The sequence below is a fragment of the Astyanax mexicanus genome, unplaced genomic scaffold, assembly GCF_023375975.1.
Source record: "Astyanax mexicanus isolate ESR-SI-001 unplaced genomic scaffold, AstMex3_surface scaffold_72, whole genome shotgun sequence".
NCBI classification, from domain to species: Eukaryota; Metazoa; Chordata; class Actinopteri; order Characiformes; family Acestrorhamphidae; genus Astyanax; species Astyanax mexicanus.
In genome coordinates, this window is record NW_026040082.1 from 48,871 (window position 1) to 62,500 (window position 13,630).

The window sequence follows — 13,630 nt, forward strand, 5'->3', positions numbered from 1 at the left end:
TGCAGGCAACTCCAGAGGTGCCATTTGGAACACATACTTCGATTTCAGACCTCTGGGTGGTCGGGGGAAGGAGTTTGGCCTATGTTGACTTCTGTGGCACCAAACTTCGGAGGCAACCCCAAAGGTGCTAATTGGACAACATACTACGTTTTCAGACCTCTGGGTGGTCGGGGGAAGGAGTTTGGCCTACGTTGACTTCCGTGACACAAAACTATGCAGGCAATTCCAGAGGTGCCATTTGGAACACATACTTCGATTTCAGACCTCTGGGCGGTCGGGGGAAGGAGATTGGACTACATTGATTTCTGTGACACAAAACTATGCACGCAACTCCAGAGGTGCCAGTTGGAACACATACTTCGATTTCAGACCTATGGGTGGTCGGGGGAAGGAGTTTGGCCTACGTTGACTTCTGTGACACGAAACTATGCAGGCAACTCCAGAGGTGCCAGTTGGAACACGTACTCCGATTTCAGACTTCTGGGTGGTCGGGGGAAGGAGTTTGGCCTACGTTGACTTCTGTGACACCAAACTATGCAGGCAACTCCAGAGGTGCCACATGGACAAGGTACTGAGATTTCAGACCTCTGGGTGGTCGGGGGAAGGAGTTTGGCCTACGTTGACTTCTGTGGCACCAAACTATGCAGGCAACACCAGAGGTGACATTTGGAACACATACTGCGATTTCAGACCTCTGGGTGGTCGGGGGAAGGAGATTGGACTACGTTGACTTCTGTGACACGAAACTATGCAGGCAACTCCAAAGGAGCCATTTGGAACACATACTTCGATTTCAGACTTCTGGGTGGTCGGGGGAAGGAGTTTGGCCTACGTTGACTTCTGTGACACCAAACTTCGGAGGCAACCCCAAAGGTGCTAATTAGACAACATACTACGTTTTCAGACCTCTGGGTGGTCAGGGGAGAGAGTTTGGCCTTCGTTGACTTCTGTGACACGAAACTATGCAGGCTACTCCAGAGGTGCCAGTTGGACCACGTACTTCGATTTCAGACCTCTGGGTGGTCGGGGGAGGGAGTTTGGCCAACGTTGACTTCTGTGACACGAAACTATGCAGGCAACTCCAGAGTTGCCAGATGGACAACGTACTGCGATTTCAGACCTCTGGGTGGTCGGGGGAAGGAGATTGGACTACGTTGACTTCTGTGACACAAAACTATGCACGCAACTCCAGAGGTGCCAGTTGGAACACATACTTCGATTTCAGACCTCTGGGTGGTCGGGGGAAGGAGTTTGGCCTACGTTGACTTCTGTGACACGAAACTATGCAGGCAACTCCAGAGGTTCCACATGGACAAGGTACTGAGATTTCAGACCTCTGGGTGGTCGGGGGAGAGAGTTTGGCCTACGTTGACTTCTGTGGCACCAAACTTCGGAGGCAACCCCAAAGGTGCTAATTGGACAGCATACTACGTTTTCAGACCTCTGGGTGGTCAGGGGAGAGAGTTTGGCCTACGTTGACTTCTGTGACACGAAACTATGCAGGCTACTCCAGAGGTGCCAGTTGGAACACATACTGCAATTTCAGACCTCTGGGTGGTCGGGGGAAGGAGTTTGGCCTACGTTGACTTCTGTGGCACCAAACTATGCAGGCAACACCAGAGGTGACATTTGGAACACATACTGCGATTTCAGACCTCTGGGTGGTCGGGGGAAGGAGATTGGACTACGTTGACTTCTGTGACACGAAACTATGCAGGCAAATCCAAAGGAGACATTTGGAACACATACTTCGATTTCAGACCTCTGGGTGGTCGGGGGAAGGAGTTTGGCCTACGTTGACTTCTGTGGCACCAAACTTCGGAGGCAACCCCAAAGGTGCTAATTGGACAACCTACTACGTTTTCAGACCTCTGGGTGGTCGGGGGAAGGAGTTTGGCCTACATTGACTTCCATGACACAAAACTATGCAGGCAATTCCAGAGGTGCCATTTGGAACACATACTTCGATTTCAGACCTCTGGGCGGTCGGGGGAAGGAGATTGGACTACGTTGATTTCTGTGACACAAAACTATGCACGCAACTCCAGAGGTGCCAGTTGGAACACATACTGCAATTTCAGACCTCTGGGTGGTCGGGGGAAGGAGTTTGGCCTACGTTGACTTCTGTGGCACCAAACTATGCAGGCAACACCAAAGGTGACATTTGGAACACATACTGCAATTTCAGACCTCTGGGTGGTCGGGGGAAGGAGTTTGGCCTACGTTGACTTCTGTGGCACCAAACTTCGCAGGCAACCCCATAGGTGCCAGTTGGACAACATACTAAGATTTCTGACCTCTGGGCGGTCGGGGGAAGGAGATTGGACTACATTGATTTCTGTGACACAAAACTATGCACGCAACTCCAGAGGTGCCAGTTGGAACACATACTTCGATTTCAGACCTCTGGGTGGTCGGGGGAAGGAGTTTGGCCTACGTTGACTTCTGTGACACGAAACTATGCAGGCAACTCCAGAGGTGCCAGTTGGAACACGTACTTCGATTTCAGACCTCTGGGAGGTCGGGGGAAGGAGTTTGGCCTACGTTGACTTCTGTGACACCAAACTATGCAGGCAACTCCAGAGGTTCCACATGGACAAGGTACTGGGATTTCAGACCTCTGGGTGGTCGGGGGAAGGAGTTTGGCCCACGTTGACTTCTGTGACACGAAACTATGTAGGCTACTCCAGAGGTGCCAGTTGGAACACGTACTTCGATTTCAGACCTCTGGGTGGTCGGGGGAAGGAGTTTGGCCTACGTTGACTTCTGTGACACCAAACTATGCAGGCAACCCCAGAGGTGACATTTGGAACACATACTGCAATTTCAGACCTCTGGGTGGTCGGGGGAAGGAGTTTGGCCAACGTTGACTTCTGTGACACCAAACTATGCAGGCAACCCCAGAGGTGACATTTGGAACACGTACTTCGATTTCAGACCTCTGGGTGGTCGGGGGAAGGAGTTTGGCCTACGTTGACTTCTGTGACACCAAACTATGCAGGCAACAACAGAGGTGACATTTGGAACACATACTGCAATTTCAGACCTCTGGGTGGTCGGGGGAAGGAGTTTGGCCTACGTTGACTTCTGTGGCACCAAACTTCGGAGGCATTCCCAAAGGTGCTAAATGGACAACATACTACGTTTTCAGACCTCTGGGTGGTCAGGGGAGAGAGTTTGGCCTACGTTGACTTCTGTGACACGAAACTATGCAGGCTACTCCAGAGGTGCCAGTTGGAACATGTACTTCGATTTTAGACCTCTGGGTGGTCGGGGGAGGGAGTTTGGCCAACGTTGACTTCTGTGACACGAAACTATGCAGGCAACTCCAGAGTTGCCAGATGGACAAGGTACTGCGATTTCAGACCTCTGGGTGGTCGGGGGAAGGAGATTGGACTACGTTGACTTCTGTGACACGAAACTATGCAAGCAACTCCAGAGGTGCCAGTTGGAACACATACTGCAATTTCAGACCTCTGGGTGGTCGGGGGAAGGAGTTTGGCCTACGTTGACTTCTGTGACACGAAACTATGCAGGCAACTCCATAGGAGCCATTTGGAACACATACTTCGATTTCAGACTTCTGGGTGGTCGGGGGAAGGAGTTTGGCCTACGTTGACTTCTGTTGCACGAAACTTTACAAACAGCACCAGAAGTGCTATCCGGACAACATATTACAATTTCAGATCTCTGAGTTGTCAGGGGAAGGAGTTTGGCCTATGTTGACTTCTGTGGCACGAAACTTTACAAACAGCACCAGAATTGTTATTCGGACAACGTATTACGATTTCAGACCTCTAGGTTGTCGGGGGAAGGAGTTTGGCCTACGTTGACTTCTGTGTCACGAAACTTTACAAACAGCACCAGAAGTGCTATCCGGACAACATATTACAATTTCAGACCTCTGAGTTGTCAGGGGAAGGAGTTTGGCCTACGTTGACTTCAGTAACACGAAACTTTAAAAACAAACCCAGAAGTGCCATTCAGACAAGATATTTAAATTTCAGACCTCTAAGTTGTCGGGGGAAGGAGTTTGGCCTATGTTAACTTCTGTACAACGAAACTTTACAGGCAACCTCAAATGTGCTATCTGGACAACATATTTCGATTTCAGACCTCTGGGATGTCGGGGGAAGGAGTTTGGCCTACGTTGACTTCTGTGTCACGAAACTTTACAAACAACACCAGAAGTGCTATTCGAACAACATATTTAAATTTCAGACCTCTAAGTTGTCGGGGGAAGGAGTTTGGCCTACGTTGACTTCTGTAACACGAAACTTTACAAACAACACCAGAAGTACCATTCGGACAACATATTTAAATTTCAGACCTCTAGGTTGTCGGGGGAAGGAGTTTGGCCTACGTTGACTTCTGTGTCACGAAACTTTACAAACAACACCAGAAGTGCTATGTGGACAACATATTTAAATTTCAGACCTCTAAGTTGTCGGGGGAAGGACTTTGGCCTACGTTGACTTCTGTAACACGAAACTTTACAGGCAACCTCAAATGTGCTATCCGGACAACATATTTCGATTTCAGACCTCTGGGATGTCGGGGGAAGGAGATTGGCCTACGTTGACATCTGTGTCACGAAACTTTACAAACAACACCAGAAGTGCTATTCGGACAACATATTTAAATTTCATACCTCTAGGTTGTCGGGGGAAGGAGTTTGGCCTACGTTGACTTCTGTAACACGAAACTTTACAAACAACACCAGAAGTACCATTCGGACAACATATTTAAATTTCAGACCTCTAGGTTGTCGGGGGAAGGAGTTTGGCCTACGTTGACTTCTGTGGCAAGAAACTTTACAGGCAACCTTAAATGTGCTATCCGGACAACATATTACAATTTCAGACCTCTGCGTTGTCAGGGGAAGGAGTTTGGCCTACGTTGACTTCTGTAACCCGAAACTTTACAAACAACACCAGAAGTGCCATTCGGACAACATATTTAAATTTCAGACCTCTAGGTTGTCGGGGGAAGGAGTTTGGCCTACGTTGACTTCTGTAAAACGAAACTTTACAAACAGCACCAGAAGTGGAACTCGGACAACATATTACGATTTCAGACCTCTGGGATGTCGGGGGAAGGAGTTTGGCCTACGTTGACTTCTGTAACACGAAACTTTACAAACAACACCAGAAGTGCCATTAGGACAACATATTTAAATTTCAGACCTCTAGGTTGTCGGGGGAAGGAGTTTGGCCTACGTTGACTTCTGTCGCACGAAACTTTACAGGCAACCTTAAATGTGCTATCTGGACAACATATTTCGATTTCAGACCTCTGGGATGTCGGGGGAAGGAGTTTGGCCTACGTTGACTTCTGTGTCACGAAACTTTACAAACAACACCAGAAGTGCCATTCGGACAACATATTTAAATTTCAGACCTCTAGGTTGTCGGGGGAAGGAGTTTGGCCTACGTTGACTTCTGTGTCACGAAACTTTACAAACAACACCAGAAGTGCTATGTGGACAACATATTTAAATTTCAGACCTCTAAGTTGTCGGGGGAAGGACTTTGGCCTACGTTGACTTCTGTAACACGAAACTTTACAGGCAACCTCAAATGTGCTATCCGGACAACATATTTCGATTTCAGACCTCTGGGATGTCGGGGGAAGGAGATTGGCCTACGTTGACATCTGTGTCACGAAACTTTACAAACAACACCAGAAGTGCTATTCGGACAACATATTTAAATTTCATACCTCTAGGTTGTCGGGGGAAGGAGTTTGGCCTACGTTGACTTCTGTAACACGAAACTTTACAAACAACACCAGAAGTACCATTCGGACAACATATTTAAATTTCAGACCTCTAGGTTGTCGGGGGAAGGAGTTTGGCCTACGTTGACTTCTGTGGCAAGAAACTTTACAGGCAACCTCAAATGTGCTATCCGGACAACATATTACAATTTCAGACCTCTGCGTTGTCAGGGGAAGGAGTTTGGCCTACGTTGACTTCTGTAACCCGAAACTTTACAAACAACACCAGAAGTGCCATTCGGACAACATATTTAAATTTCAGACCTCTAGGTTGTCGGGGGAAGGAGTTTGGCCTACGTTGACTTCTGTAAAACGAAACTTTACAAACAGCACCAGAAGTGGAACTCGGACAACATATTACGATTTCAGACCTCTGGGATGTCGGGGGAAGGAGTTTGGCCTACGTTGACTTCTGTAACACGAAACTTTACAAACAACACCAGAAGTGCCATTAGGACAACATATTTAAATTTCAGACCTCTAGGTTGTCGGGGGAAGGAGTTTGGCCTACGTTGACTTCTGTCGCACGAAACTTTACAGGCAACCTTAAATGTGCTATCTGGACAACATATTTCGATTTCAGACCTCTGGGATGTCGGGGGAAGGAGTTTGGCCTACGTTGACTTCTGTGTCACGAAACTTTACAAACAACACCAGAAGTGCCATTCGGACAACATATTTAAATTTCAGACCTCTAGGTTGTCGGGGGAAGGAGTTTGGCCTACGTTGACTTCTGTGGCACGAAACTTTACAGGCAACCTCAAATGTGCTATCTGGACAACATATTTCGATTTCAGACCTCTGGGATGTCGGGGGAAGGAGTTTGGCCTACGTTGACTTCTGTGTCACGAAACTTTACAAACAACACCAGAAGTGCTATTCGAACAACATATTTAAATTTCAGACCTCTAAGTTGTCGGGGGAAGGAGTTTGGCCTACATTGACTTCTGTAACACGAAACTTTACAAACAACACCAGAAGTACCATTCGGACAACATATTTAAATTTCAGACCTCTAGGTTGTCGGGGGAAGGAGTTTGGCCTACGTTGACTTCTGTAAAACAAAACTTTACAGGCAACCTCAAATGTGCTATCTGGACAACATATTTCGATTTCAGACCTCTGGGATGTCGGGGGAAGGAGTTTGGCCTACGTTGACTTCTGTGTCACGAAACTTTACAAACAACACCAGAATTGCTATTCGAACAACATATTTAAATTTCAGACCTCTAACTTGTCGGGGGAAGGAGTTTGGCCTACGTTGACTTCTGTCGCACGAAACTTTACAGGCAACCTTAAATGTGCTTTCTGGACAACATATTTCGATTTCAGACCTCTGGGATGTCGGGGGAAAGAGTTTGGCCTACGTTGACTTCTGTGTCACGAAACTTTACAAACAACACCAGAAGTGCTATTTGGACAACATATTTAAATTTCAGACCTCTAAGTTGTCGGGGGAAGGAGTTTGGCCTACGTTGACTTCTGTAACACGAAACTTTACAGGCAACCTCAAATATCTGGACAACATATTTCGATTTCAGACCTCTGGGATGTCGGGGGAAGGAGTTTGGCCTACGTTGACTTCTGTAACACGAAACTTTACAAACAACACCAGAAGTGCCATTCGGACAACATATTTAAATTTCAGACCTCTAGGTTGTCGGGGGAAGGAGTTTGGCCTACGTTGACTTCTGTGGCACGAAACTTTACAGGCAACCTCAAATGTGCTATCTGGACAACATATTTCGATTTCAGACCTCTGGGATGTGGGGGGCAGGAGTTTGGCCTACGTTGACTTCTGTGTCACGAAACTTTACAAACAACACCAGAAGTGCCATTCGGACAACATATTTAAATTTCAGACCTCTAGGTTGTCGGGGGAAGGAGTTTGGCCTACGTTGACTTCTGTAAAACGAAACTTTACAGGCAACCTCAAATGTGCTATCTGGACAACATATTTCGATTTCAGACCTCTGGGATGTCGGGGGAAGGAGTTTGGCCTACGTTGACTTCTGTGTCACGAAACTTTACAAACAACACCAGAAGTGCTATTCGAACAACATATTTAAATTTCAGACCTCTAAGTTGTCGGGGGAAGGAGTTTGGCCTACGTTGACTTCTGTAACACGAAACTTTACAAACAACACCAGAAGTACCATTCGGACAACATATTTAAATTTCAGACCTCTAGGTTGTCGGGGGAAGGAGTTTGGCCTACGTTGACTTCTGTAAAACGAAACTTTACAGGCAACCTCAAATGTGCTATCTGGACAACATATTTCGATTTCAGACCTCTGGGATGTGGGGGGAAGGAGTTTGGCCTACGTTGACTTCTGTAATACGAAACTTTACAACCAACACCAGAAGTGCCATTCGGACAACATATTTAAATTTCAGACCTCTAGGTTCTCGGGGGAAGGAGTTTGGCCTACGTTGACTTCTGTGTCACGAAACTTTACAAACAACACCAGAAGTACCATTCGGACAACATATTTAAATTTCAGACCTCTAGGTTGTCGGGGGAAGGAGTTTGGCCTACGTTGACTTCTGTGTCACGAAACTTCACAAACAACACCAGAAGTGCTATTCGAACAACATATTTAAATTTCAGACCTCTAAGTTGTCGGGGGAAGGAGTTTGGCCTACGTTGACTTCAGTAATACGAAACTTTACAAACAACACCAGAAATGCCATTCGGACAACATATTTAAATTTCAGACCTCTAAGTTGTCGGGGGAAGGAGTTTGGCCTACGTTGACTTCTGTGGCATGAAACTTTACAGGCAACCTTAAATGTGCTATCTGGACAACATATTTCGATTTCAGACCTCTGGGATGTCGGGGGAAGGAGTTTGGCCTACGTTGACTTCTGTGTCACGAAACTTTACAAACAACACCAGAAGTGCTATTCGAACAACATATTTAAATTTCAGACCTCTAGGTTGTCGGGGGAAGGAGTTTGGCCTACGTTGACTTCTGTAATACGAAACTTTACAAACAACACCAGAAATGCCATTCGGACAACATATTTAAATTTCAGACCTCTAGGTTGTCGGGGGAAGGAGTTTGGCCTACGTTGACTTCTGTGTCACGAAACTTTACAAACAACACCAGAATTACCATTCGGACAACATATTTAAATTTCAGACCTCTAGGTTGTCGGCGGAAGGAGTTTGGCCTACGTTAACTTCTGTGGCACGAAACTTTACAGGCAACCTCAAATGTGCTATCTGGACAACATATTTCGATTTCAGACCTCTGGGATGTCGGGGGAAGGAGTTTGGCCTACGTTGACTTCTGTGTCACGAAACTTTACAAACAACACCAGAAGTGCTATTCGAACAACATATTTAAATTTCAGACCTCTAGGTTGTCGGGGGAAGGAGTTTGGCCTACGTTGACTTCTGTAATACGAAACTTTACAAACAACACCAGAAGTGCCATTCGGACAACATATTTAAATTTCAGACCTCTAGGTTCTCGGGGGAAGGAGTTTGGCCTACGTTGACTTCTGTGTCACGAAACTTTACAAACAACACCAGAAGTACCATTCGGACAACATATTTAAATTTCAGACCTCTAGGTTGTCGGGGGAAGGAGTTTGGCCTACGTTGACTTCTATGGCCTGAAACTTTACAGGCAACCTCAAATGTGCTATCCGGACAATATATTTCGATTTCAGACCTTTGGGTTGTCGGGGGAAGGAGTTTGGCCTACGTTGACCTCTGTAACACGAAACTTTACAAACAACACCAGAAGTACCATTCGGACAACATATTTAAATTTCAGACCTCTAGGTTGTCGGGGGAAGGAGTTTGGCCTACGTTGACTTCTATGGCCTGAAACTTTACAGGCAACCTCAAATGTGCTATCCGGACAATATATTTCGATTTCAGACCTTTGGGTTGTCGGGGGAAGGAGTTTGGCCTACGTTGACTTCTGTAACACGAAACTTTACAAACAACACCAGAAGTGCCATTCGGACAACATATTTAAATTTCAGACCTCTAGGTTGTCGGGGGAAGGAGTTTGGCCTACGTTGACTTCTATGGCCTGAAACTTTACAGGCAACCTCAAATGTGCTATCCGGACAATATATTTCGATTTCAGACCTTTGGGTTGTCGGGGGAAGGAGTTTGGCCTACGTTGACCTCTGTAACACGAAACTTTACAAACAACACCAGAAGTACCATTCGGACAACATATTTAAATTTCAGACCTCTAGGTTGTCGGGGGAAGGAGTTTGGCCTACGTTGACTTCTATGGCCTGAAACTTTACAGGCAACCTCAAATGTGCTATCCGGACAATATATTTCGATTTCAGACCTTTGGGTTGTCGGGGGAAGGAGTTTGGCCTACGTTGACTTCTGTAACACGAAACTTTACAAACAACACCAGAAGTGCCATTCGGACAACATATTTAAATTTCAGACCTCTATGTGGTCGGGGGAAGGAGTTTGGCCTACGTTGACTTCTGTCGCACGAAACTTTACAGGCAACCTTAAATGTGCTATCTGGACAACATATTTCGATTTCAGACCTCTGGGATGTCGGGGGAAGGAGTTTGGCCTACGTTGACTTCTGTGTCACCAAACTTTACAAATAACACCAGAAGTGCCATTCAGACCACATATTTAAATTTCAGACCTCTAAGATTTCGGGGGAAGGAGTTTGGCCTACGTTGACTTCTGTGGCACGAAACTTTACAGGCAACCCCAAACATGCGATTTGGAACAACATATTTAGATTTCAAACCTCTGGCTTGTCAGGGTAAGGAGTTTGGATTAAGATGACTTCTGTAGCATGAAATTTTTCGGGCAACCCCAAATGTGCTATCCGGACAACATATTATGATTTCAGACTTCTGGGATGTCAAGGGAAGGAGTTTGGACTACGTTGACTTCAATAACACGAAACTAACCCTACAGTTAACCCTAACCCTAACCCTAATTCTTAACCTTAACCCTAATTCTTATCCCTAACCCTAACCCTAATTCTTAACCCTAACCCTAACCATAAATTCTTAACCCTAACCCTAACCCTAATTCTTAACCCTAACCCTAACTCTTAACCCTAACCCTAACCATAATTCTTAACCCTAACCCTAACCCTAACCCTAACCATAATTTTTAACCCTAACCCTAACCATAAATTCTTAACCCTAACCCTAACCCTAATTCTTAACCATAACCCTAATTCTTAACCCTAACCCTAAATTCTTAATCCTAACCCTAACCCTAATTCTTAACCCTAACCATAATTTTTAACCCTAACCCTAACCATAAATTCTTAACCCTAACCCTAACCCTAATTCTTAACCATAACCCTAATTCTTAACCCTAACCCTAATTCTTAACCCTAACCCTAACCCTAAATTCTTAACCCTAACCCTAACCCTAATTCTTAACCCTAACCCTAACCCTAATTCTTAACCCTAACCATAATTCTTAACCCTAACCCTAACCCTAAATTCTTAACCCTAACCCTAACCCTAATTCTTAACCCTAACCCTAATTCTTAACCCTAACCCTAACCATAACCCTAATTCTTAACCCTAACCCTAACCATAATTCTTAACCCTAACCCTAATTCTTAACCCTAACCCTAACCCTAATTCTTAACCCTAACCCTAACCCTAATTCTTAACTCTAACCCTAACCCTAACCCTAATTTTTAACCCTAACCCTAACCCTAAATTCTTAACCCTAACCCTAACCCTAATTCTTAACCCTAACCCTAATTCTTAACCCTAACCCTAACCCTAACCCTAATTCTTAACCCTAACCCTAACCATAACCCTAATTCTTAACCCTAACCCTAACCCTAACCCTAATTCTTAACCCTAACCCTAACCATAACCCTAATTCTTAACCCTAACCCTAACCCTAACCCTAACCCTAACCGTAATCATAACCTAACCCTAACCCTAATTATAACCCTACCCTAACCCTAACCCTAACCCTAACCCTAACCATAACCGTAACCCTAACCATAACCCTAACCCTAACCCTACCTAACCCTAACCCTAACCCTAACCCTAACCCTAGGGTTAAGAATTACGGTTAGGGTTAGGGTTATGGGTTAGGGTTATGGTTACGGTTAGGGTTAGGGTTAGGGTTAGGGTTAGGGTTAGGTTTTTGTTATATACAATGACTTCCCCCAGTACAGCCCATCAGGCTGCATGGTTTGAGTAGGAAGACCAAGGGTAGTGCACGGGCCGGCGCCTGTTAGGCATTGCTACTGTGCTTGAGGTCAATGAGCAGGTAAAATCTGAACTGATCTGTCTTTTCTAGCTTAATCCTACTTCGTCCGAGTGCTAGGTCTCTAAATTTGTTTATTTTAATTGTGAGGTCACAGGGAGCATAGTGAGGAGTGCGCCACTAGACTGAGCAGGGCACCCTCTAGACCGTCTTGGCCTTTCTAGCTCACCCATTCCCTCTCCCTAAAGTTAATGTTTAACTAGGGAGCGAATGGGTGTGAAGACATATTTACATGAGTATTAAGTCTCTAAAGTTGTTTATTTTAAATGTGAGGTCACAGGGAGCATAGTGAGGAGTGCGCCACTAGACTGAGCAGGGCTAGGGTTATGGTTAGGGTTAGGGTTAGGGTTAGGGTTAGGGTTAGGTTAGGGTTAGGGTTAGGTTAGGGTTAGGGTTAGGGTTAGGGTTAGGTTACGGTTAGGGTTAGGGTTAGGGTTAGGTTAGGGTTAGGGTTAGGGTTAGGGTTAGGTTTTTGTTATATACAATGACTTCCCCCAGTACAGCCCATCAGGCTGCATGGTTTGAGTAGGAAGACCAAGGGTAGTGCACGGGCCGGCGCCTGTTAGGCATTGCTACTGGGCTTGAGGTCAATGAGCAGGTAAAATCTGAACTGATCTGTCTTTTCTAGCTTAATCCTACTTCGTCCGAGTGCTAGGTCTCTAAATTTGTTTATTTTAATTGTGAGGTCACAGGGAGCATAGTGAGGAGTGCGCCACTAGACTGAGCAGGGCACCCTCTAGACCGTCTTGGCCTTTCTAGCTCACCCATTCCCTCTCCCTAAAGTTAATGTTTAACTAGGGAGCGAATGGGTGTGAAGACATATTTACATGAGTATTAAATCTCTAAATTTGTTTATTTTAATTGTGAGGTCACAGGGAGCATAGTGAGGAGTGCGCCACTAGACTGAGCAGGGCACCCTCTAGACCGTCTTGGCCTTTCTAGCTCACCCATTCCCTCTCCCTAAAGTTAATGTTTAACTAGGGAGCGAATGGGTGTGAAGACATATTTACATGAGTATTAAGTCTCTAAAGTTGTTTATTTTAAATGTGAGGTCACAGGGAGCATAGTGAGGAGTGCGCCACTAGACTGAGCAGGGCACCCTCTAGACCGTCTTGGCCTTTCCAGCTCACCCATTCCCTCTCCCTAAAGTTAATGTTTAACTAGGGAGCGAATGGGTGTGAAGACATTTTAATTGAGTATTAGGTCCCTAAGGTTTTGTTTAAAATAGTTTTGGTATTTTATAATAATTTTTTTATTTTTTTATTATTACTACTTGAAATAATTTACATGATTAGTATTATTAGAACAGGAAGTCCAAATGGGATCTGTTATTTAAGTAATTTAAGGACACATCATCAGTAGTGTGCCTCAGAGTCATAGGGTGTTTCGGCCTTTTAAACACTATACACCCTCTTCTGAGGTGGCCCGCCTTAGGTTGATCATTCCTAGGCTTGTGTCCTATCCTTCAATTAAAGTAAGAGTCCTAAGGTCATAGTAAGGTGAATGTATCTTTAATTGATGTTTTAATATCGTATCATATTCTAATTATTATGAAGTAAAAAGACATTTATTAAACAATTAAAAGGTTCAATT